Source organism: Meriones unguiculatus, chromosome X (genome assembly GCF_030254825.1).
Source record: "Meriones unguiculatus strain TT.TT164.6M chromosome X, Bangor_MerUng_6.1, whole genome shotgun sequence".
Classification (NCBI taxonomy): Eukaryota; Metazoa; Chordata; class Mammalia; order Rodentia; family Muridae; genus Meriones; species Meriones unguiculatus.
Window position 1 is genome coordinate 41695784 of NC_083369.1, and position 27489 is coordinate 41723272.

The 27489-nt window shown below is 37.7% G+C and overlaps 1 protein-coding gene across 2 annotated transcripts in view; it reads left to right on the forward strand.

The window, feature by feature from the left end:
• Positions 1–27489, forward strand: part of Jade3 (jade family PHD finger 3) — a 145386-nt gene that overhangs the window by 52343 nt on the left and 65554 nt on the right. The window contains exons 3-4 of one of the 2 annotated variants that reach the window (XM_060374452.1): positions 5557–5659; positions 6777–9740. The gene's annotated coding sequence lies outside the window, so the exon portion shown is untranslated. The remainder of the gene's footprint in view (positions 1–5556; positions 5660–6776; positions 9741–27489) is intronic. The other variant, XM_060374453.1, reaches the window with a different exon arrangement.

The window sequence follows — 27489 nt, forward strand, 5'->3', positions numbered from 1 at the left end:
CAAAAAATGTGGACACAGGGGTCTTTTCTGAGACTCATAGTCCACCAGGGACCATTGATGGAAATAACCTAGAACCCGTGACCAGATGTAGTGCATGGCAGTTCAGTGTCCAAGTGGGTTCCATAGTGTTGGGAACAGGGAGGGTCACTGACATGAACTGATTGGCTGTTCTTGATCAAATCCCACTAAGCTGGGAATAGACTTACCAATCCAGGAGGAAGACAGTACAGCCACTCCTGATGAGACCTGAGAGTCTAGGATCAGAAGGAAGGAGAAGAAGAGCTTCCATATCAGTGGACTTAGAGAGGGATATGAGTGTAGTAGGAGGAAGGAGGGTTGAATTGGGAGAGGAGGAATGAGGGAGCGACAGGGTGGCCAGAAAGTGAATAAACTTTAATTTGTTGAAGTACAAAATGAAAAAAAGGAAGAGTTCTCATTCCACTAGTGTTGCTTTAAAAGGGTTTTTTACTTTTTTTCTTTTTTTACAGTGTTCTAGAATCCTTTCTTTGTTTTGTCTTTCCTGAATGTGTCCTTGGCAATGTAGATGAATCTTGGTTTCAGGCAGGGAAGGAGCCAGGTATGACTTGGAAACCGTTTTCAGGACACTTGTGAACTACTTTCTGGCTTTTAGAGGAGGATCCAGGACAATGAAGGGTCATGGTTCAGGCAGGTACCATACCTGAGACATACATGTTAGTCTAACCTAAAGTACAAGGATGTTGGTGACTTATATCTTTAAGATGGCCAACTTCTTTATTCCCTTTTCTCTTTTCCCTGTCTTATATTCTACCAAGCATAACCAATGTTTGTCCTCTAAGCTACACAAAGCCTTCATTGGTTTGTTTGTTTGTTCTTTACTTTGAGGTCTAGTTGAAACTAATCACTTATTTTGGGGGTTGTTAGATACTGAGCAGACATCAGGTGTTTGTGATGTGTGTTCTTCTGTACACTTATGATCCCTAAAGAAGAGCTGTTATTCCACATAATCAAAAATTTGGGCACAGGGGTCTTTTCTGAGACTAATAGCCCACCAGGGACCATTGATGGAAATAACCTAGAACCCCTGATCAGATGTAGTGCATGGCAGTTCAGTGTGCAAGTGGGTTCCATAGTGTTGGGTACAGGGAGGGTCACTGACATGAACTGATAGGCCGTTCTTGATCAAATCCCACTAAGCTGAGAGTAGACTTACCAATCCAGGCGGAAGACAGTACAGCCACTCCTGATGAGACCTGATAGTCTAGGATCAGAAGGAAGGAGAAGAAGAGCTTCCATATCAGTGGACTTAGAGAGGGACATGAGTGTAGTAGGAGGAAGGAGTGTTGAATTGGGAGAGGAGGAATGAGGGAGCGACAGGGTGGCCAGAAAGTGAATAAACTGTAATTTACTGAACTACAAAATGAAAAAAAAAAGGAAGAAGAGCTCTCATTCAACTAGTGTTGCTTTAAAAGAGTTTTTTACTTTTTTTTCTTTTTTTACAGTGTTCTAGAATCCTCCCTTTGTTTGGTCTTTCCTGAATGTGTCCTTGGCAATGTAGATGAATCTTGGTTAAGGGCAGGGAAGGAGCCAGGTATGACTTGGAAACCGTTTTCAGGACACTTGTGAACTACTTTCTGGCTTTTAGAGGAGCATCCAGGACAATGAAGGGTCATGGTTCAGGGAGATACCATACCTGAGACATACATGTTAGTCTAAGCTAAAGTACAAGGATGTTGGTGACATATATCTTTAATATGGCCAACTTCTTTATTCCCATTTCTCTTTTCCCTGTCTTCTATTCTACCAAGCATAACCAATGTTTGTCCTCTAAGTTACACAAAGCCTTCATTGGTTTGTTTGTTTGTTCTTTACTTTGAGGTCTAGTTGAAACTAATCACTTATTTTGGGGGTTGTTAGATAATGAGCAGACATCAGGTGTTTGTGATGTGTGTTCTTCTGTACACTTATGATCCCTAAATAAGAGCTGTTATTCCACAGAATCAAAAAGTGTGAACACAGGGGTCTTTTCTGAGAATGATAGTCCACCAAGGACCATTGATGGAAATAACCTAGAACCCCTGAACTTATGTAGCCCATGGCAGTTCAGTGTCCATGTTGGTTCCATAGTGATGGGAACAGGGACTGTCTATGATATGAACTAATTTTCATGTTCTTTCATCAACTAACCCTGAGGGGGGAATAGCCTTACCAAGCCACAGAGGAAAACAGTGCAGCCTCTCCAGATGAGACCTGATCGACCAGGATCAGAAGAAAGGAGAGGAAGAGCTCCCCTATCACTGGACTTGGGGACAGCCATGAGTGGAGAAGGGGGAAGGAGGGTAGGATTGAGAGAGGAGAAAGGAGCGAGGTAGAGGGGGCTAGAAAGTGAATAAACTGTAATTAATTGAATTAGAAAAAGAAAAAAAGAAGAAGACAAGCTCTCATTCCAATACTTTAACAGAGTTCCTCACCTTTTTTTTATTTTTTCTTACACTGTTCTAGAAACCATCCTTTGTTTACTCTTTCTTCAATCTAAACTTCGTAATGTAGATTAATCTTGGTCACAAGCAGGCAAGGAGTCAGATATGACTTGGAAACAGTTTTCAGGACACTTGTGAACCACTTTTTGGCCTATAGAGGAGGATTCCAGGACAATCATGGGACATGACTCAAGGAGATATCATTCCTGAGACATACCAGTTAGTCAAAGCAAAAGTACAGGGATGTTGAACTTACAGGTTTACTATAGCCATCTTCTTTAATAATTGATACCTGTCTTTTCCCTGTCTTGTGTTCTAAAAACCATAACAATTGTTTGTCCTCAGACCTATACAAAACAGTGCCTTGGTTTTTCTGATACTTGGTTTGTTCTTTACATTGAGGACTATTTGAAACTAATCGCTTATGTTAGGGGTGGTGAAATAATCAGGAGAAATCAGGTGTTTGTGATGTGTGTTCTTCTATACACTTCTGATCCATAAAGAAGAGCTATTATTTCATAGAATCAAAAAATGTGGGTACATGGGTCTTTTCTGAGACTGATCGTCCACCAGGGACCATTGATGGAAATAACCTAGAACCCCTGATCAGATGTAGTGCATGGCAGTTCAGTGTCCAAGTGGGTTCCATAGTGTTGGGAACAGGGAGGGTCACTGACATGAACTGATAGGCCGTTCTTGATCAAATCCCACTAAGCCGAGAGTAGACTTACCAAACCACAGAGGAAGACAGTACAGCCACTCCTGATGAGACCTGATAGTCTAGGATCAGAAGGAAGGAGAAGAAGAGCTTCCATATCAGTGGACTTAGAGAGGGACATGAGTGTAATAGGAGGAAGGAGTGTTGAATTGGGAGAGGAGGAATGAGGGAGCGACAGGGTGGCCAGAAAGTGAATAAACTGTAATTTATTGAACTACAAAATGAAAAAAAGGAAGAAGAGCTCTCTTTCAACTAGTGTTGCTTTAAAAGAGTTTTTTACTTTTTTTTTTTTTTTTTTTTACAGTGTTCTAGAATCCTTTCTTTGTTTGGTCTTTCCTGAATGTGTCCTTGGCAATGTAGATGAATCTTGGTTAAGGGCAGGGAAGGAGCCAGGTATGACTTGGAAACCGTTTTCAGGACACTTTGAACTACTTTCTGGCTTTTAGAGGAGGATCCAGGACAATCACGGGTCATGGTTCAGTGAGATACCATACCAGAGACATACATGTTAGTCTAAGCTAAAGTACAAGGATGTTGGTGACTTATATGTTTAGCATGGCCAACTTCTTTATTCCCATTTCTCTTTTCCTTGTCTTCTATTCTACCAAGCAAAAGCAATGATCATCCTCTAAGCTACACAAAGCCTTCATTGGTTTGTTTGTTTGTTCTTTACTTTGAGGTCTAGTTGAAACTAATCACTTATTTTGGGGGTTGTTAGATAATGAGCAGACATCAGGTGTTTGTGATGTGTGTTCTTCTGTACATTTCTGATCCATAATGAAGAGCTATTATTCCACAGAATCAAAAAATGTGGACACAGGGGTCTTTTCTGAGACTCATAGTCCACCAGGGACCATTGATGGAAATAACCTCGAACCCGTGACCAGATGTAGTGCATGGCAGTTCAGTGTCCAAGTGCGTTCCATAGTGTTGGGAACAGGGACTGTCTATGATATGAACTAATTTTCATGTTCTTTCATCAACTAACCCTGAGGGGGGAAAGCCTTACCAAGCCACAGAGGAAAACAGTGCAGCCTCTCCAGATGAGACCTGATTGACCAGGATCAGAAGAAAGGAGAGGAAGAGCTCCCTTATCACTGGACTTGGGAACGGCCATGAGTGGAGAAGGGGGAAGGATGGTAGGATTGAGAGAGGAGAAAGGAGCGAGGTAGAGGGGGCTAGAAAGTGAATAAACTGTAATTAATTGAATTAGAAAAAGAAAAAAAGAAGAAGAAAAGCTCTCATTCCAATACGGTTGCTTTAACAGAGTTCCTCACCTTTTTTTTTATTTTTTCTTACACTGTTCTAGAAACCATCCTTTGTTTACTCTTTCTTGAATCTAAACTTGGTAATGTAGATTAATCTTGGTCACAAACAGGGAAGGAGTCAGATATGACTTGGAAACAGTTTTCACGACATTGTGAACCACCTTCTGGCCTACAGAGGTGTGTCCTAAGACAATCACAGGTGATGATGATTCAGGGAGTTATCATACCTGAAAAATTCGAGGTATTGTATATATAATGATGTTGAAGACTTATAGGTTTAGTATGGCCATCTTTAATAATTAATGCTTGTTTTCTCCCTGTTTTGGATTCTAGCAACCATAAAAAATGTTTGTCCTTTAAACCATACAAATCCATCTCTTTTTTTTTTTTTTTTCTTTGTTCATTTGTTGTTTTGGGTTTTTTTTTTTTTGTTTTTTCTTTTTAATTTTTGGTCTACTTGATAGTAATCACTTATTTTGGGTTGGGGATGTAATTAGGATGTGACAATAGAGAACTCTTAGAAGCTTTGGTTAGGGATACAGAGCGGGAGGCTGAAAAGGAAATTGAATATTGTCATAGGACATTCCGTTCCTACCTTTTAATGCAACTTACAAAAAACAAGCTGAAGAAGATAGAACTGTTATGCTGACATATTAAGATGATCTCTTTTCAGGGGATAATTTACTGTGATTTTTACTTGCCTCCTTTTTAGATGCGAGGTGGGTTTTGCTTTATATCCCATCTGCTGCTATACTAGCCACAATTTTTGGTGTTGAAAATTGACCTCAGAGCCTTGCACATACCAAACAAGTATTCTACCTCTAAGCTACCTATCCTTTTCCCTGATACCTTTATAAAGTGGGACATTTGGCTCATTTCACAAGTTTGTATTATTCTAATTACTCTGGCTGAGAAAACTAAAGCATACTCAGCTTTATAAAGGTTTGCTGGGTGGGTAGAATCTAGGATGGGTAGTTAGAAATAATGAATGAATAAGAGTGTGCTTGCAGGTAATTATTACAGGCCAAGTAACTACTGCTTTAAGGTTTTTTCGTTTGTTTGTTTTTGTTTGTGTGACTCCCCGGTGATTCTTTCTGTGTCCTCTCTGTAGATCTTTCTATAGACAGTAGAAACAAGGCTCCTACAAGTGCCTTTGTGCTGAGTCCTTGGGAAAAACTTCCCTGATTCAATCTGCCACACTTGAAAAAGAGAAGGTAAGAATTCAAAGTGCTGGGTTTTTTTGTTTGTTTGTTTGTTTGTTTTTTGTTGTTGTTTTTTAAGACATGCATGCCCTTGTGGGTACTGAGGGGTCCTGATAGGCCCTGAAGAAAAAGGATCTGGCAAGAGGAAGTTATATTGGGACTTTGGCCGGTCAGAGACATCTATGATATCATGAGTACCCTTCAAGCTACACATCATTTTTTTTCTGCCCCAACTCAGAAGTCATGGCTATGCACCACTACCCAAAGAGGTCATTTTCCTCAGATACCTGTTGATAGACAAAGAAGCCTAAGCCAGTGTGGGGTTTGTTTGTTTGTTTTGAGACAGGATTTTACTGTGTAGCCCAGTCTGCCCTTCCAACTTATGATCCTCCTGCCTCAGCCTCTTGAGGGCTGGAATTATAAGGCATGGGCTACTATGTTTGACTAGAATGTTGTTTTTGTACTAGTTAATAAGTGAATGTGATATCAGCTTGGCCTATACACTGGACAGTCTGTGTTGAAATCTTCTGGGAAGCTTTTTGGTATTATTCTTTTTTAGATTTTGAAAACTAAATTTTGATAAAATTCTACAATTTTCAAAAATGTAGCAAGATTGATACGAAACCTCTCTGTATTCCCTTTTTCCAAGGCCACCAGTTATCAGCAGTTTGCTTTCATTCGCTCTTTGTTTCTTTTTACAAATCATTTGAGCATAACCATTGAGAGAGTGGTACTTATCAGAGCCATTCTGGCATGAAGATAGGATGCAACCACTGGTATAGCAGAACATTGGTGGTGGCGCAGGCCCCAGAGGTAATGTCTCCCTGTAGCTACCAAGCATATGTTTGTAAATCTAGTGTAGTCTCTGATGTTAGAGAAATCTTGGCCAATCATAAAAGTATTTCTTAAATACTCTTTCCCTTTCTTGGTTCTTATCATGTGTTCTTCTATGTCAAATGTTAATAGCTTGAAAACCCTCAATTTTGTGAGCATTATTATAATTACCATTTAATTCATTCAGCAAACATATTGAGTGCTTTCTATTTGGTAGGGGTATAAAAGGTAAAGGATACTCATCCTCTTAAGAGTTTAATGTCCAGTGGAAAGAATGTAAAGTATCTTCTCACAGGAGGAAGAATGTTCTGCTGATGGGAACAGAGCTCTGGTTAAGGATCTGAAGGGTAGGTATCTGGAAGTCACTTAACTAGTTGTAACTGTACATATCGATCTTTATGACCTTCTGCTCTTAGATGACAAAGTTCATGAGTAAGGAAGGGGATCCTTTGATGTCATACATCCACCACAGGCAATGGAATCAGGCAAACTTGGACTCATTCTGGCTCTTCCTCTTGATCTTGGCTAGTTTACTTCTCTGTGCCTCAGTTTTTTCATTTGCCAAATCATATCTGAGGATGGTAGTGAGAATTTAGTTGAAGTGATAGTTGCTCTGTAAATATTCATTTCAACTCCCCTTACAAAAACATGGTATGTTGGGAATAACATGTAAAATATTAGATATTAAGGTGGGCTCCAAGGAGATGTTTCTGGTTTTTTCAGCAGATAAATATCTAATTGCTAGTTTTACTAGGAGAGATAATGGAGATTATCTTGTGGGATAATAAATATAATAGCAACAGTGATTTGGTAACCATTTCTTTTATGTTGAGTACTGAATAGCTCTCTGAGCAGAGACAATCTCTTAGAGGTGAATCTTGAAATGGTGAAGCACAGCCAACTTGCCTAGGGTCAAAGAGCAACTAAAAGATAGAATTAATTCCTCTGTAAATCAATGGAGTTTCCTTGGAGCCTCAAGAATTAATAATAATAACAATCATAATAATAATAATAATAAACAAGGTAAAAGGTAAAGAGAAGAGATTGCCAGGCAGAAGGAATAGAAGGTGTTATGATAGCACTGAGGTGGGAGAGAGAAATAAAGGATTCACAGATGTTTGGCTTCATGTGGGAAAAGAGAGATGAGCCAGGCAGAAGATTGACAGGCTTTGTGGAACCTCATTAAAGAGCTTGTGCTTTATTCCAAAGATAGCCAGAGGCTACTTGAAGATATTTTTATTAAACTTTTTCTAAACTGAGTGTGTATGTACTTCAAAAAGTATTCAGTGGTGCCTAAAACAGGTTTAAATCATTTCTTCCATGTTTCCATTCATTTCTTCACTGTTTCACTTGCATTCCTATATAGGTGATGTTTCTGTGTAAAACCTACACCAAACTGTAGGTAGGTGACTTTGACTATCTTCTGTGAATATTGGTAAGAAGAGTTGCCATGATGGTAAAAGAAGTGGCACTTCAGAATGCTGGTAGAAGTTCAATTAGGTTTAATACCTCTTACATTTTAGACTGCACTAAGGGAAATCGTCCAGTTTTCATTAAGCCCCGTGAAATAGACAAACAATTGAAATTGAGAGAAAAAGTAATTTATGGAAACCTGGATTTAGCATTATAAATGGAATTGTGCATTATAAGGCTTTGGTTTAAATATATCATAATTAGATACTTCTGTGACTAAATGGAAATTGGTCATTTTTAAATTTTGTGTATGTACCATCTATGATGGTAGACAGCACATTTGTGAGACTCTGGAAAGACTGAAACATTTTTCTACTATATTTTTTCATATTTTCATTCAGGTACTAGAAGTTTTTAATATTTGAAACTGTTTCTATGTACAGCATAAACCTCACAAGAGAAAATTGGTGTTCTCTTCCCCTTCACAGACATACTTTCAAATAGCCTGTGCTAGTTAGCTTTTAGGGATTAGAAAAAAGTGCTTAATTGGTGACTTGATGATTTAGGATTGGTAGACTAGTTTTTTAGGAATTAAACTCTGAGTTTGGATAGCTCATCTCTATGTGGTCTCTTCTAGGTGGTTAGTCTGAACTTATTAACAGAGTCTCAAGAGAGAAGCAAGGGAGAACAAATATCAACCAGTACATAAGTACCTTTTCAAGTGTCTGCTCCTGTCACACTTGCTATTGTTCCATTGCTAATCACAAGAGTGCTTTTATGAGCAAGTCAAGAGTCATTGTGAGAGACCTTTCAAAGAGTGGGTATAAGGAGCTGTGAACAAATTGGTAACCTTTACAGCATAATAATTGGTAATGAATGGAAAGCCATAGGGAGGTAGTATGGTTTTGGAAGTAGATATTCTCAGAAATGGGTCAACTGTTCTCTGCTCTTACATAGCTTTTATGAAAAGGGCTCCCATGTTTCCTCAACACCCATTCAAGTTTTATCACAAAATCTGTACATTACATTTTGTCTTTAAGAAAAATGACGTGGGAATCTTCCATTATGTGATGAAAGAAACATTGTCAGTTTTGCCTCAAACCCCTCTCCCCTTTGTTGGTATAATGTTCTTGTGGAATGTATACAATTTACCCTTGTTCATTCAAATGCTGATTTCTCTACCCCACTATCTGGTTTCAATCCTACATTGCATTGTGACTGTATCAAGTTTGTGTAACCTTACCACCATTTGTTCTCTGTAATTGTCAATTAAACAACCAGCCAGTGCTGTGCATTGGTGAGAATAGGGTGGGACATCCTGGTCTTAGGGGGGAGGAGAAAGAAGCAGGTGGGAGGAAAGGAGAGCAAGGATTGGCAGGAGAGGACTTCGAACCACAACGAGAGATGAACCAGACCTAAGGTATGACTAAAAGCAAGTATAATGGGTGAAATCTGAATGGTAGAAAACTGTGCGGGCTTGGAGGTTTAGGATGGAATGACTATTGCCCAGCATTGTGCTCTAGGTTAATTAAATAAATCCCAGTCTCTGTATAGTGATTTGTGTATACAGCTGGTTTAGGCATAACTGCTGTTTAAGTAAAAGGTAAGTCAATAATAAATATTAACAACCCACAACATTCTTTTAATATAATTTTTACCTACAAGAAGAAATCCTTATTTGCCCAGTGTAATATGGACAAAGGATTCTTTGTAAATATGTTTTATTTATTAAAATTTGAAAAATATTCCTGTGGTTGCAGTGAGGAATCCAGCATCATACTGTGGAGTCCACAGTCCATCATTTGGGGGCATTAGGCTTTGACCTTTGTTCTGGAAGCTCTCAAAGGTAACATTCTTTACCTAACATTTTTTTCAACAGCATGAGGACTAAAATTTATTCTATAAAATGTAATGATCCTTGGACATGTGGGAAACTGAGTAAAACACTCATTTTGTGCAACATAGGAGTGTGTATTCCTCCTGAAAATTGTGTGATGATAGAACTTTTGATTCTCTTATTTCCTCATAGGATAAAAATTTAGAATTCCTGATATCTAAGTCAGAAACTTGAAAAGAGCCATCCATATTTATAATCATAGTATTTGACTTAGCACTTTAACTAAGAATTTATTATATGTTAATTGAAATATAGTAGCAGAAGATTAGTGATATGTTGAGTATCAGTCACCACTTAGTTATACTAAGAGTATTACACTGTATATTAGAAACAGAGTAGAGCATGTGTTACCATTTATGTAAAATATAATGAGTGAGGGCTAAGTATATAAATTTTTACTTACATAGATATGAAATATCTCTGAAGAGATGTTCAAGCACTAACAGCTCAGGAGGCATACATGACCTGCACTAGTGGTTGAGAGTGAGACTTTTTTCACTGCATAAGTTCATATGTACATACCTTTTGAATCTTTTTTAAAAAGATTTATTTATTTTACGTATATGAGTGTTGTATCTGTAGGTCACTTGCATGCCAGAAGAGGACATTAGATCCCAGTATGTGATCTAATGTATAACCAATTCTCATGTGGTTGCTGGGAAATTGTACTCAGAACCTCTGGAAAAACAGACAGTACTCTTAACCTCTGAACCATCTCCCCAGCTCCCTTTTGAATTTTAAGATATGTTATTTTCCTATTTCAAAAACTAAGTGTATTTTTAAGACGAGCTGATACATAGTAATGGGTATTCCCATGACTTCCCAACTTGACTTGATCAGATTTTTTTTAATTCCAGTTAAGTTGTTGTTTTTGTTTGTTTGTTTGTTTGTTTACCTGTAGAAATTCTTCTTGGTATACTTCTGACTTTTTTCTTGTGGTGCTGGGGATTAAGCCTTTCCAGAGCTTTCTATCTTTGCACATACTACATACATACTGTACCTCTGAGTTACATGTCCAGTTTTGAATAAATAGCATATTAAGGATAAAAGATTTCTTGTCAGAAACATTTGTCTGAATAATTAAAGCAAGAATAAATAAGTAATCTATTAGCTAGAGGTTGAATCATATGGCAGGGTTGGGTGGTTTGAATTGTATTAACATGGAAGAATCGTGTTCACCAAATAGTAAGTCTATTGCTATATTTTTCCAAGAAGCTATGAAAATAGCCCAGAATAAACTAAGAGTCATTAAGTCATGCTGTCTGTTCACAAAATCCTGGGTAAACCATTCATCAAGTATATTAACTTGAGTACCTCCCCAGAAAATAAGCCACTTGGAAACCATCAAACTTTATTTTACGCCTTTAAAAATTTTTGAAGCTGGGGATTAAGCCCAAGGCCTTAAGTGTGCTAAACACGCTTTCTATCAATGCAGCCTCTATAATTTTTGAAAATACCATTGACACTAACAAAACCTGTTTTCTTGGAGTCCTCACAAGGTGAAGCTTCTATGATTTCTCCGGTGTTATATTAAAAACATTCTTGCAGGAAATCTCTTTAATTTTGAGGGTCATATGAAGGAAGAAATTTAAAAATTTTGCATACCCACCCAAATTCCTCCCTGTAATATTGTAGCATTAGAATATGAAGAAGAAATCACATTTCTTCCAGGGCTTCTTCGTAGTATGGTCTGGCTCAGTGTGAATAGCACCAGTGGCAGAGAGTCTCAAGTAGTCCATCACAGATGTCACCTTTGAACTGTTTTCTGCTGTCCCTCTTCTTCTGCATTACCAGTAATCCAACGCTTTTTCATATTTACATACCCTGAGCGTTTTCTTGCAGTTGAAATAGCCTTCTTTTATTGCCTTGATAGTCTTATTTGTGACAGAATCTTCCAAATGTGCTGACCTCCCATTGTCCTTGACCCAACCAAGGACAATGCATGTAGAAGATCTAAAACACAGGCTCAAATGTAGCACATAGACTCAGTCTCTAAGTGGGGTCCCTAGTAAGGGGAACAGGGGCTTTCTCTGACATGAACTCAGTGACAAGCTCTCCACTCCCCCAGGGGGGTGGAGCCTTGCCGGGCCACAGAGGAAGACAATGCAACAAGTCCTGGTGAGACCTAATAGGCTAGGGTCAAATAGAAGGGAAGGAGGACCTCCCCTATCAATGGACTAGGGGAGGGGCATAGGGGGAGAAGAGGGAGAGAGGATGGTATTGGGAGGAGAAGAGGGAGGGGGCCACAGCCAGGATACAAATTGAATAAATTGTAATAAGTGATAATAATAATAAACAAAATATTTAATAAAATAAAAAGAAAAATTAATAAAAAGGTATTCTACCAAAAGAAAATATTCTTTTGAACAATAAATTGTTAAAGCACTTATTTTAAATCTAAAAAAAAATCTAGTCACTAATTTACCATATGTCCTATATACTTTTTATGGTTATGCTATTGGCTTTTGAGTTCTCTCTTTTCCTCTGACTAATAATATTTCTACAACGGTTAATAACCCTGGGTCACTGATCAGAGTTCTAATTAAGGCAGGACTAGAGCAAAACTACACCTTACATAACATACCTTCCTTTCAAATTACCTATCTGTAGACTGGATCCTTCAACTTCTCAACAGGAAAATCCTACTAGACATGTTAGTTTCTTCTTTATATACTGTATATGTAATTTTCTCAATAAATAAATTGAATGACTAGAGCAAAAATAAGTTTACAAGTAAGTTTAGAGTATTATATTTTCAGAGATCCTATACCGGCTGCTAATACATACTTTTTCTTTCACTAGCCTATTGGTGATCTAATTTCTGTTTTAGTTTCTAGTAATGCATTATTTTTTAAGGTATCCAGCCTGGATACCTGGTATATTTCCCAGTTGGAGCAGCTCTTCTTTTTCCTTTTATTTTATTCTCTTTTTTCTTTTGTGACAGAGTATCATTGTATTCAGGATGGTCTAGAGCTCATTACTCCTGGCTGGCTTGAACTTGTGATCCTCCATACCCACTTATCAAGCCCAAAGGTTATATGTATATGCCATCACACCTAGCTCACCTTTTTGTCATATACCAGAACCAAGTCTGTTTGTTTGAGGAACTATTAAGGACTCTGGGCTAGTCATCATAGATTAGATTTGCTGGTAGGCTTTCTTTTGTTCTTTGTACCAACTATATGTATAGTTCTGGCAGGTTTTGTAACTGGACTTTTAGGTACACATGTTAAAATCTAACTTAAATTAGCCTAAGAAACAAAGAGTTCACTGATAAGTGAATAGAAGCCATAGGTTGCTGCTGCTTTTAAGAATGATTATATCCAGTATCCAGAGCAGCCCCAAATTTTCTACTGTTGGTTTTAAGTTTCTCTGATTTAAGTTTTCTTCTACCCAGACTATCTGTATCAAATACACTGCATCTTTCCCATTACTCCAAACCCTAGGTTGTAGCTAGAGGTACAACTCACTGGTAAAGTACTTGCTACCAGGCAAAAGGTGCTAGGTTCCACCCTCAGCACTGCCAAATAAATGAATGAATGAATGAATGAATGAATGAATAGAAAGCCTAAGATAGCATGTTGGTCTAGCTTGGGTCCTCTGACTGAGAATCAGAAAATATATATATGTGTTTGGGGGAAAGGGGAAGTTACTCAAATTCTAATCACATGGAAGTAGGCTTTTATTAATCTTTCATTCATATAGTTACTAAGTACTCATTATGCACTGAATGCTGTATTAGCCTCTGTAGTTATCAGCATGAATGACACAGACACGATCCATACCTTCTTAAATTATAGACATGTTTCTGATGTGTATCGCATTTGTTCTTCTGAATGAGAATTGAACATCTTCCCAAGGGTCTTCCTTGTTTAACTTTTTTAACACTATAGATTTTAGTATGTTTATCCTTTATTATATGTCTAATAACCACTTATGAGTGAGTATATACCATACGTGTCTTTCTGCTTCTTGGTTACCTCACTTAAGATGATCTTTTCTAGTTCCCATCATTTGCCTGCAAATTTCACGATTTCCTTGTTTTTAATAGCTGAGTAGTATTCCATTGTGTAAATGTACCACAATTTCTGTATCCATTCCTCCATTGAGGGACATCTGGGTTGTTTCCAGATTCTGGCTATTACAAATAAAGCTGCTATGAACATGGTTGAGCAAATGTCCTTGTTGTATAGTTGAGCATCTTTTGGACATATGCCTACGAGTGGTATACCTGGTTCTTGAGTTAGCACTATTCCTAATTTTCTGAGAAAGTACCAGTTTGACAAGTGGTATACCTGGTTCTTGAGTTAGCACTATTCCTAATTTTCTGAGAAAGTACCAGTTTGATTTCCAAAGTGGTTGTACAAGTTTACATTCCTACAGGAACAGGACAGGAGCTTACCACAGAGACTGCCTCTGAAAGACTACTGATAGAGATATCGAAGCATAGCCAAACTTTGGGCAAAGTGCATGGAATTTTATGAAAGAAGGGTTATATAGAAAGACCTGGAGGGGACAGGAACTCCAAAAGGAGACCAACAGAGCCAAAAAAGCTGGGCCCTGAGGGCTCTGCAGAGACTGATACCCCAAACAAGGACCATGCATGGAGAGAACCTAAAACCCCTGCTCAGATGTAGCTCATAGACTCAATCTCCAAGTGGCTTCCTTTGTAAGGGGAGCAGGGGCTGCCTCTGGCATGAACTCAGTTTCAGGCTCTCTGATCATCTCCCCCTGTGGAGTACAGCCTTGCCAGGCCACAGAGGAAGACAATGCACCCAGTCCTGATGAAACCTGATAGGCTAGGGTCAGATAGAAGGGGAGGATCTCCCTTATCAGTGGACTAGGGGAGGGGCATAGGGGGAGAAAAGGGAGGGAGGTGTTGGGTTTGGGAGGAGACAAAGGAGGGGGCTACAGCCAGGGTACAAAGTGAATAAGTTGTAATAAATAATAAATGATTTTTTTTAAGTATAGACATGTTAAAAATAGACTCTGATGTGCTCACAATGAGACAAAGAGAAGTTACTGGCTCTAGAACGCAAATGGCAAGGGTTCTAGGCCACTCTAGAGGCAAGTGAGGCAAGTGAGAGAAGGCTGCTGGAAGGAAGTGTTAACTGAATTGAAAGCTGATACTGGTGAGAGTGAGCTATTTAGTAAGATAGAGTGAAGATGGGCAGTCCAGAGTAAGAGGTAGTATATAGTACATACAAAGCTATGGGGAAGAAAAGAACATGTTGTAAGTATTGAAAAGAAGCAAAAATCAAGCACCACACAATATCTGTTAAGGGTCCAAACCTGGCTCTGGCTCCGGCTTTGCCTCTCCCAGGAAGTAGTTCTTGTGGGTTGTTGTTGTTTTTCTTGCTATCAGGAAGGAGGATAGGCAGTTCTTTCATTTTCTTGCTCCTGAGCTCCAGGATCTTATGTAGCTCAGAGTGTCCTGGAACTCACTATGTAGCTCAAGTTGCCTTGAACTTTTAAAGTGATCCTTCTGCCTCTGCCTTCTAAATGAACATCTGGGTACACAGCAAGGTTAATGATTTAAGGCATGTGCCACCATGCCTGGGAGGGTAGGTATTTCTCTGTTCTTTTTCCTTTAGTCTCCTGATCAGAGTACTGTCACAGTTTTGTTTACCTCTTTCAAGTCTGAGGAGGACATCTGGGTACACAGCAAGGCTAATGAGTGGCACCATTGCAAAAAAAAAAAAAAAGTGTTATCAGTACACTTTATTTTGAAAGCGTCTGTTTATGGGATTGACCCTGGACTTTTTTCTGGGAACTTGATTTTCAGTAGGATTCTACCATTCCTAGAATTAATAAAGGTGGCTTAATGTACCTGCACTCTTGATACCAGCATATGGTTTATGTTGAATCTCTATTTTCTTTCTTGGAGCCTGGGATTTTGGTATATGCCAGTCAGAAGCCAAGTCTGTGATTATTACCAAGATAAAATATGGGCACTGAATCATTAGTGAATTTCCCTAGTAGGCGACATATTGTCATAACATGTTGATAGGCAAATTGCATCCTGTATCTATAATAGGAAATTTGTGGCTGGTCTCTCCTGGCTTTCACATAGTACCATTTCTCTACGATGATAGTGCTTTGTATTGTTTCACTGTAGTAAACCAATTATATCCTTGAGTTATATGGAATTCTTTGAGTCTTCCTGGTGAATGACAGAATCTGAAGATGGTCACAGGGATCTTTTCCATGGTACCCTTAAAAAAACAATTAAATTCTTAGCTTTTTGTTTTGTTTTTGACAGCGTATGGGTATATATCACAGGATGGTCTAGAAATCTAACCCAAATGGGCCTTGAAGTCACAGTCCTTCTTTCTCTGCCTTCCAAGCAGTAAGATCACAGGTTTGCACCACCAAAAGAACCAGGGCAGAGAAAGGGCTCTCTGGGGGGTGACACTGACTCATTCAACAAGTGTTATAATTAGATCTGCATTTTGGAAAGAATAAATGCCCATGAATCAGGAAATTTTGTTAGGGGAGTTTGTTTTATCAGGTTATAGGTTAAGACCTGAAACCATTATAATAAAATGGTTTGCCAATGGACTAAAAATTTAGTCTAACATCCAAGCTTCCCAAGTTCCGACCCAAGTTCCTTCATCAAATCTTTATTGAGTTCTTCTATGAGCCCTGTGAGAGGGAACATGTGAGGCATCTTGGCTTTACTTCTAAGCTAAGACCTGCAAATACAAGCATCATTGATACTTTCTACAGTGGAATGCTCTGAATTTTTTTTTTTTTTTTTTTTTTTTTTTTTTTTTTGGTGGTTGTAATGTTGTCAGCCGTCAAAGTCTGAGTGTTGGGTTCTGAAAGTAAAACCCGGGAAAGCATAAAATGAACAAAGACTCTTTTATCAGTTACCTGGGAATTCATTATATTATTTAAAATCACCACATATTAATAGCTATGTGATAGTCTGGGAAATTCTAATTTTAAATTGATAAAAATGAAATGTTTCTGTTTGTACAATTTGACAACATTTTTTCATATTTATTTGTGTTTTGGAGTGATATTTCCTAAAGGAGAACATAATTATATTAAAATAATCTTGTGAAAATAGAGAAAAGCTATATAAAACACACTGGATGAAAGATACTATTAAGAGTCTTTGATGGAGTAAAACATGTTGTACTGAGGGAACAAAAGTGAGATGATAAAAAACAAAAGTGAGATGGTAAAAGTTTTGTTTCCTATGTTTTACATTTCTAACAGAAACCTTAGAAGCACAGGATCTTCTGAAAACTGAAGCTAAAATTATGTATGTAGTGTTTTTCATGAAATAATATTTACCATAAAGAAGACTGCATTTATACTTCTCTTAGGTAACTAAAATTTTTTTGTGCAAAAGTTCTTAAAATGTCAATAGAGAAAATTTAGCAGTTTAAGACCCCATGAACACACCAAAGCATTACATTAATTAGATGTTTGTATAGTGGATGGTCTGTGAAATGATGTCTCAGAAGGATTAAAATTGAAACTCTGTTCTCAGCATGTAGTGTTGACTATGACCTGGGAGTGTGCCAGTTAGTTGAAGCACCTGTTACTCCTCACAGGTTTTTGTGGCTACCTAGAAAGATGGCATCAAATAGTCTCAGCATGCCAGCCATATATGCATGTGTTCATGAAGGTTCCCTTCCTCTGTCAAGAGACACAGAGATGGCAGCCATCTGCATGTAACTATAAGGCAAGAATAGCAAAAACAAAAACAAAAAACCCAAAAGCACACACTCACACACACAGAAAAAAAAAAAACACAAACAGGCAAACATAAATATCAGAGGAGCCTAGAGTATCTGACACACATGAACCCCAACTTCCACTAAGCTCACACAGATAGAGCACTTTTTTGTCAACATAACTTTTCTTCCACTAAACACCATCAGGGATTTTTGTATGATGGCCTGTGTGCCGTGTGCAAATGGAATTTGGAAAGATGGTGATCAGATATGACCTAGAAATTTGAGGTGCAGGTGAAAAGACCTGACTCCTCTCTGGGGACCCACAGGCCAATTACCATGAGTCTGGTAAGTGGAATATAACTCCTTAAGGAAACTAGGGGTTTGATTAAGAATAAAAAAGTATACTTTTAAGAAAATACTTGGTTTTTTTTAAGTTTGTAAGTTCTCTATAGTGAGTATGGACTTTGGAGACAAAAGAAGAAAAGCAAGGGAAGGAAGCTTTTCTTGTTTTTATATGTGAACAAAATCTTGAAATATTGAACCATGTGAATTTGTTGCTATTCAAACATTTTTGACTTTTAGTAATAGTAATTTGACATTTCATCATACTGGTGTTTGAGAATATTCTCTAGTATTTTGTTGGATTTAGTGTCATCTGAAAGGCAAAAGTTTTCATTAAGTATTTTTTCAGTTTTTTTTTTTTTTCTTTTTGAGATGGGATCTCACTGTATAGCCCAGGCTGACCTCAGATTTGCAAACCTCCCAAATACTGGGATTACCAGCTTCCATGGTGCACTGGCTAGTTTTATGTCAACTCAACAGAGGCTAGAGTCATTTGGGAAGAAGGAACCTCACATGAGAAAATGTGCTCACTAGATTGGCCTTTGGCCAACTTAATTGATTATCTTTATTAGTGATTGATGTAGGAAGGCTCAGTATGTTATAGGTGATACCAGCACTGACCATGTGGTTCCTAGGGTGTATGACAAAGTAGGCTGAGAAAGCCTTAAGGAGCAAGCCAGTAAGCAGCACTCCTCCATGATCAAGTCCTGTGTCCAGGTTCTTTCCTTGAGTTCTTGCCCTAACTTCTCTCACTAATGTTGCCTGGAAGTGTAAGCTTAAATACACACTTTCTTCCCCAAGTAGCTTTTGGTTATCACAGCAACTGAAAAGTAACAAAGAAATACACCTAGCTCTAGAATATTTATTCTTCAAAATAATTTGTGATATGCCCATATCTTACCAAAATTAGTATTTGATCTTAACTTAGATATGGGGGGTCTTTAAAATACAGAACCCAAAGCCCTGCTCTCTAAAATAAAGTGCCATCATCCATCATATTTTATATTCAATGTAATCCATCATCTAGGTAGAATGGAGTATAGCTGGAATTTTAGTTCATTTCTGTTCAATATTTGAATCATTAGTCCTTCTTAGGTATGACTGCAAAGTAGTTGCTTCCTAGGATTCCATAATTTCATCCTTTAAACCTATTTACTTTCCCTATCAGAATGTTTTTGAAACTCTACATTTTGAAATTACTTTCAAAGCCACTAAAGTACCAACGAAATTAATTATTTACTTCATTTAGTAAGTGTCAGAGTCACTTACAGTTTTGGGCACTATCTAGGAATAGAAAGAGAGATGATAAGGACATATAGAGTGATCCAGGAGAGGAATGTGCACAAATGTATCTATTCAGGAAAGTGCCACGGAGCTGGAGAGATGGCTTTGGTGGTTAAGACCACTTACCCTTGCAGAGAAACTGGGTTCAGTTCCCAGGATCCATGTGGTGGCTCATAACCATTTCTAACTCCAGTTTCAGGGAACTCAGCATCCTCCTTTGACCCCAGAAGGCACCAGTCACTCGTGTGGTGCACATATATGTATGTAGGCAGACTCATGCATAAAATTAATTAATTTTTGGAGGTACCTCTTTTTTACATAGTTTTAATTTTTTGTATTAATCACAGGTTATTTATTTCATATCCCAGCCGCAGCCCCCTACCTTATTCCCTCCCAATCCCACCCTCCCTCCCTCATCTCTTCCCTGCCCCTTTCTAAGTCCACTGATAAAGGAGGACCTCCTCCCCTTCCATCTGACCCTAGCTTATCAGGTGTCTTCAGGACTGGCTGCAATGTCCTCCTCTGTGGCCTAGCAAGGCTGCTCCTCCTTCTCGGGGTGGGGAAGTCAAAGAGCCAGCCATTGAGTTCATGTCAGAAATAGTCCCTGTTCCCCTTAGTAGAGAACACACATGGATACTGAGCTACCAGGGGCTACATCAAAGTAGGAGTTCTAGGTTATATCCATACATGGTCCTTGGTTGGAGAAACAGTGTCATAAAAGACCCCTGTGCGCAGATATATTAGGTTCTTGTGGAGCTCTTGTCCTCTCCAGGTCTTGCTAACTCCCCCTTCTTTCATATGATTCCCTGCACTTTGCCGAATGTTTGGTTATGAGTCTCAGCCTCTGCTTTGATACACTGCTAGGCAGTCTTTCAGAGGCCCTCTGCAGTAGGCTCCTGTCCTGTTACTTGTTTTCTCCTACTTTCAATGTCCATCCCATTTGTCTTTCTAAGTGAGGGTTGATCATCTTACCCCGGGTCTTCTTTCTTGTTTATCTTCTTTAGGTGTATAGATTTTAGTATGTTTATCCTATCTTTTAGGTCTAGTACCCACTTATAAGTGAGTATATACCATGTGTATCTTTCTGCTCAGAGATACCTCACTCAGAATGATCTTTTCTAGTTCCCATCATTTGCCTGCAAATTTCATGATTTCCTTGTTTTTAATTGCTGAGTAGTATTCTGTTGTGTAAAAGTACCACAATTTCTGTATCCACTCTTCCATTGATGTATATCTGGGTTGTTTCCAGGTTCTGGCTATTACGAATAAAGCTGCTACAAACATGATTAATTTAAAAAAAAAAACACAAATATGTGACTGGGTGCACAGCAAAGGACTTAATGTCATGCAAGATAAATTGTATAAGGAAAGTGAGATGAAAAGGTAGCTCTAAGTACCTTGTGAAGTGCCTTAGATGCATAGTCTAGAAACTTAAAGTTTATATTGTGAGCTATATAAGGTTTTGTTTTGTTTGCTTGTGTGTGTGTGTGCTTGTGCATGTATGCTCATTTCAAATTTTAGCCTGATACCTACTGGCAATTGAACCATACAATTAAAATTATAAAGCAGCCTTGAAATATGTTTTCTTGATTTGTTTTGGAATAACATTTGATTAATTCCAAAGGAAAAAAAATTCCTCTGTTGACCTTTTTTAAAGAAATACCATGCCAAAGGAACAGAAGGCAAATCCAAACAAAAATGGCCTGTGTATTTAGAGAAAATATTGCAGTAATAAATATTTGCTACTCGAGGCTTTCTCAAAAACTAGGTTAAAATTGGATGTATGCGTTTTGGTATATTTATTTTTTAAAACAAATATTTTATAGTTACATGTATATAATTAATCTTCTAGTTGCTATGTGCCTTGTCTTTACTGGACTGTATTGAAGGGTAACACTGGCTGTCTGACAATTGGGACAATAGATAAAGGAGAAGAATTCTAGGCTACATGTCTTTGATTCGTCTATCAGCAACTCGCCCTGGATTGTTTATAGTGCCTAGGAAGGTTTATAAGAATGAGAAGCAGCAAGTCTTCTTGAGTCCTAGGCCAGAGCTTATACTATACCACAATTAGAAAATTGTTTTTCTAATCAACTCAGAAGGCATTCTAGAGTCAAAGTGCTGTAAAGTCACCCTGAAATGACACCAATAGAAGAAATGATAGAACTGGGCATGATGGCACATAACTGTGATTGCAGCACTTATGAAATTGAGGGAGGATGATCAGGAGTTTGAAGCCAGGTTTAGCTATATAAGAACCTCCTCCAAAAATGATAAGAAAAGGTAGAGAACTGAGGTAATGTTCACATTCTAGGTTTATTCTTGTTTTGAAGCAGGATCTCACTATGTAGCTCTGGTTGGCTTTAACTCCTGACCCTCCTGTCTCAGATGCTTAAGTTCTGGGATTATAGATGTATGCTAGAACTCTTTAGATTCTTAAATGCTATTACTATGACCTCTTTAAAATTCTTTTTATAGTTTTGGGGAAATTGAACCTCAGATCTTGCACATGCAAAGAATATTGCCACTGAGTTACATCCCTGGCCCCTCCTGTAACATTTACAAATGTATATAATCTAAATTTCAGAGCTAAAAGAAATTATAAATAAACAGGAAGATATTGAAACGGTTCGTGGTAAGGACCTTGATTACAGTCCTTTGTAAAACTTGTATGGTTACATACCTATATATTCTTCATGTTTTAAATCAGAATTATAATTTTTAGTCCTGGTTACAGATTATGTGAAAACCTTAACTGGAGGTATAAACATAGCTGCAGATTCTTTATATGAGTTGAAAAAGATAAAGAAAATCAGGAGCCAGGCATGGTAAGGCATGCCTATAACCCCTGCTCTCAAGAAGTAGTCAGAATGTTCTAAGTTCAAAGTCAGCCATATTTTTTAAAGTGGGAGGAAAAACCTAAATATAATGACCTGAATATAAATGAAAATACAATGTACCAAAACTATAGGATATAACTTAATATTGAGAGGAAAAATCATAACACTAAATGTGTATACAAGAGAAAGATGAAAGGCTAAAATGAATAATCTCCAATTCCCAGTTTAAAAAATGAGAAAAAGAAAAGTAAAACCCAAAACTTAGCATGAGTATAGATATATTAAAGCAGTCATTGTTATGTAAAAAAAAAAAAGAATTTAAAACAAGAAATTCTAATTTTGGGTTTTTGTAAAGTCCCTAGAAGATTTTTGTATGTAATAGGAAATTAGGGCCTCTGATGTGAAGCAAAAATATTCTTTCTTATATTTTGGCATTAACATGTTTATTAGACCCTTTCATTTGTTGCCCTTTCAACCTTTCTTTTTTGTAGTGCTCTTAAAGTTAGTCCTGACTTGTATGTTAACGTCGATATTTGACTGCCTCTTTACCACTCTGACTAGAGATAAGCTAAACAACAATTCCCCTTCACTTCACACCCACATCTGCCTTGATTGATTTTAGGATTAACTCTGTAACCCCACTCTCATTGCCTATCACACATCAGTTTTTTACGTTGTGATCACTCAAGTCATGGTAACTGTCTTGTTACCATGATCTTATTACCTGATCTTGTTATTCTGGCTAACAGGATTTTGTAGATTTTTCTTTTTAAGCTCATAATAAATTTCCTAAGACAAGGCTGTGGTTTTTGAATTTTTGAAGTAGTTTTCAGGTAAAAAAAAATCACAAAAACATATTAACATTGAAATTGTTCACTAAATTCTTAGAAGAAGGGCCTTCTGAAATATTTCAACCACTCCTGAAATTATGGCTTCCTTCTAGAATAGCTGCCAAATATTTAACTACCATCCTCAAGTCTTTCCTAATTTTTATATACATCATCATACAACAATACACACCATTTAATATCATATAAAACAAAACAATAAAATAGAGGATTAGAAAAAAAATCACACAAGAGCTGAAGAGGTGGCTCAACAGATAAAAGCACTGTTTGTTCTTACAGAGGACTTAAGTTCAATTCTTAGCACCCACATAGTGGTTCACAATTATCTGTAACTCCACTTCTAGAGGATCCATTGCTACCCTCTTCTGACTCTATGAGCACCAGGAATGCACATAGTGTCTATATATATATATATATATATATATATATATATATATATATATATGAAAAACATTCATTATGACACATCCTTCAAGGTATTTTGCAACATCCATGCAGTGCACAGTGCTAGCTGAAAGATTCTATGTACTTGCAGTATTTATATATGAAGAGCTACAATTATTTTCCTCTACAAAAATTAGCAATCTAGGTCAAGTGTGATGGTACATGCCTGTTATCCCAGCACTCATGAGACTGAGGTAAGAGAATCTCAAGTTTGAGTCCTATCTGGGGTGCATATAATGAGACTTTATCTCCAGATAAAGATACTATGGGAGATAGAGACAAGAGCTCATAGGCCAATCGTGTAAGGTAGAAAGTAGCATGGATTATATCAAACTCTCTCAAAACAACAGATTACCAAACTACATTCATTCATTCAAGTTCATTATTTTCATTGTACTTAATATAGTTTTATATTTGAGGCTGAACAGGAAAAAAATCAACTAGCACAGCTGTTAATTTCTAAAAATATTAATGGTTGTGAACTGTTATTAAATGGGCTAAGAAAATTTCTGATCACATAAGTTGTCTTTTTAAACATAAAATCTTGGTTAAAGTAAAAACATAAAACTGAAACAAGTTCTGAAGAGGTAGGGTTGAATGGCAACCATGCATGAAATGAAAAGTTGGTTTTCATTGCTCCCGTTTTTTATTGCAACAACAAGACTATATAGCATTTCATCTCAACCAGTTCCCTGCATTTATATCCCAACCATTCTTTCCTCTTTGTTTGCACAAACCATTTTTATCGTGCATTTTCATTCCTTATGGTCATTGAATGATACATTGAAGTAAAAGTGATTAATAGATCATTTTTTATATTTATAAATGGCTTCATTTTTCTATGGGTTCTAACTGTCCCAAGAGGGGAGAGAGGCTGAAGAGCTACAATGGGGATGTCATAATCTAAAATCTATTGGCAAGTTTTCAGCCTGCATCTAAAGAAAGAAGCACTTTCTTACAGTTGTTCCCAACTGCATGGTGCCTTTGATGTTTATATTCTGGAATTTATCTACTATGATATGACATTTTTTATTCACTTGAATCACAAGTATGATTAAATCTATGCCTCTAGAATTTGGATTTTCGTGATTGCCAGAGCAGGTAGTCAACATCTAGAATCATTGTTAAAGTGCTTGTTTGTTTGTTTGTTTGTTTGTTTTTGTTTTTTAACTTTTTATTGGTTCTTTGTGAATTTCACTTCATGCACCCCAGTCCCACTCACCTTCCCCTCCCCTTGTACTCACCCTCCACCCTTGTAAACTCCCCTCTAACAGAGGAAAAGTACCTCATTGTAGAAGCTGTAGCGTGTCACAATGTGTCCCACATTATACACTTTTGTCCACATTTCTTTGCTTGCAAATGTTTATTGTAGTGACTCATTGGTCTGGTACAAGGCCTCTGGCTTCTGCTACTCTATTGATATTGGAACCTCACTGGGACTCCCCTTCGATATCCTGTTGTTGCCCTGTGTCATGGAGATCCTGTAGCTCTGCATCTGTAGGATAGGGCCCTTCATGCACTCCAGCAGTTCATCAATGTGGTAGATGTTGGGGTGGGCCAATTCAACGCCCTGGATCTGGACCTGAGAGGTATCTGAGCTGGTCAGCCCACCAGTTTTCCTGCTCTTATGTCCATGGGGCTGGCTCACCAGTAACCCCCACAACCAGGGCCAGCTCTACCCTGCTGCCCGGTAAGGTGCAAGGCCCACTCTCCTGAGTGTTGCAGCCAGTGAGGGACATGGCCAGTTCTCCCATTCTCAGGACCCCGGGAGCCAGCTCTCCTGCCTGCCATTACTGTCAAGGGAGGGCTGTCTCGCCAAATCCCTGTCTTCAGGGTCAGCTCTAATGTGCTGCCCAGGGGAGGGCCTGCTCTCATGATCCTGTTGGGGACGCTAGTGGAAAAGGCAAGTGGAAGAGGAAAGGGGAGAGGTACTCTGCCTCGCCATTTCCACCACATAGCAGACAAGAAGCAGGGCCAGATCTTCCACACTCTCACCCCCAGGGCCTGCTCTCCTCTGAGTGTTGCAGCAGGTGAAGGACAGAGAAGAGAGCTCTGCCACTGATGATAAGGTGGGGTTCTTAACCAAGAGCTGCAGTAACTGTGAAGGGTTCTTGACCTGTGGGTAATTTAGCATGTCTACATTCACTGGCACTTCAGTGCAGTTGAAACTGTGAGTCAGAATTCCTTGATAACTTTAGGCCTGTACTACCTATCTTCATAGTCCTCTCTAAACTTGTTTCCCTTTTCTATAAGTCTAGGGAGAAACATGTCTTCCTCCTTTGTCTTTGGTTTTTCTGTTTCATTGTACTCTTTTTTATGGTTAGGGAAATAAGTGCCCTCTCTTAACACAGTATTAGTCTGTGCTTGGCATTTTTACTAACACCTGTATAAAAGTAACTTCCTAATACTCATTCTGATGATTACTTTAAGTCAAGTGGTGGATGTTAGTATAAATGTGGGCAAAATTTAAGGAAAAAGTAATCTCATAGTAGAATTCAATAGAAAAAAAAATCATTTTGAGTTTCCTTTGTTTTCTAAAGCTAAAGATTTAGAGAATAAGAATGTGTTGTCTTCTCTTACCTCATGAGGTCGTCACTTGAAGACTATTCAACAGATAATTTTTTCTGTTGCTATTCTTGAGACAACAAAAACAGTTTTCATTGGTGAAATGTTATGGTAATTTTAAGTTATCTTGGCTTTATCAAGGAATAAGTAACATGCCATACAATTCATCTATTTTAAGTGTACAACTCCATAGAGAAGAGCATATTTACACATTGTGAAACCATCAAAATGCATACATTTTATAATGTTTCAGTCTCCCCACCAAAGAACTTTGGTTTTTATTTGTTTTGTTTGTTTCTGAGGCATGGTTTCACTCAGAGCAAAAGCTTTTCATTTTGATGAGGGCAGATTTTTTTCTTTGGCAAATCATGCTGTGAAATTCTAAGAATTCTGAATGTAAGGAGCCTATGCTTCGTCTTCTATGTCTGATTTTTTTTCTCCTATGATTCTCTTTTTAAAAGTTATTAACAGATATTAATTGGACAAAGCCATGAGTTTCATGACATTTTTGTTCGAATATATCATATACTTGGATCATATTCACTCTATTGCTTCCTTTTGTCCTCCATTCTCTTTTTTGCTAGTCTTCTTCCTCTTTCTAAATAGATCCTCCTTTACTTTCATGTCACATACACACAAATTTGTATGTGTATATACATATACACATATATATTTAAACCTACATTTTAGATATGAGAGAAAACACAGTATTTGTCTTTCTGATCTGGCTTATTTCACTTAATATGATCTCTACTTCCATCCATTTTCCTGTAAATAATGTAATTTCATAATTTGTGGATGAATAAAACTGTTTTGTATACACACACTGCATTTTCTTTATTCATTTATCTATTGACTGGTATCTATACTGATTTCACATTTTAACTATTATGAATAGTACCACAGTAAATATAGATGTGTGATATGCTGGTTTAGGTTCCTTTGTGTATATTCTCAGGGGTGGTATGACAGGGTCATGTGGTAGTTCTGCTTTTAGTTTTTTGAGGATTGTCCATATACTAATTTCCATGTTGGCTGCACTAATTTACAACAATGTATAGGATAAAGTTTCTCGGTCCACCCCTAGTTCCCACATTTTTACCATTTCTTGTTTCTTGATGATAACTATTCTGACTGGAGTGAAGTAAAACTTCAGTGGTTTTGCTTGGTTGCTGGGTTATTTACCTGAGGCAGGAACTTGCTTTGTAGCTGGCCTTGTAAATTCCTCTTTTTTTTTTTGCCTCTACCTCCCAAGTGAAATTACAGGTGTGTATCACCACTTCTCAGTTTCAGTGTAGTTTTAATTTCTTTCCTGATGGTTATGAACATTAAACACTTTTTCACAGTTATTGACTCTTTGTACTAATTTTGAGAATTGAAAGTGTGTTTTTTTAATATTTACTTATACGTATGAGCACTCTATTTGCATGTATGCCTGCATAACAGAAGAGAGAACATCAGATCCCATTATAGATGATTGTGAGCCACCATGTGGTTGCTGGGAATTGAATTCAGGACCTTTGGAAGAGCAGCCAGTGCTCTTCACCACTAAGCCATCTCTCTAGCCCCGTATGTTTATTTTATTTGCCCATTTATCGATTGGCTCATTTATAAGGGGTGGCTGATTCTTTGTATATATGTATATATATATATATATGCTAGATTATATATGCTAGATCAT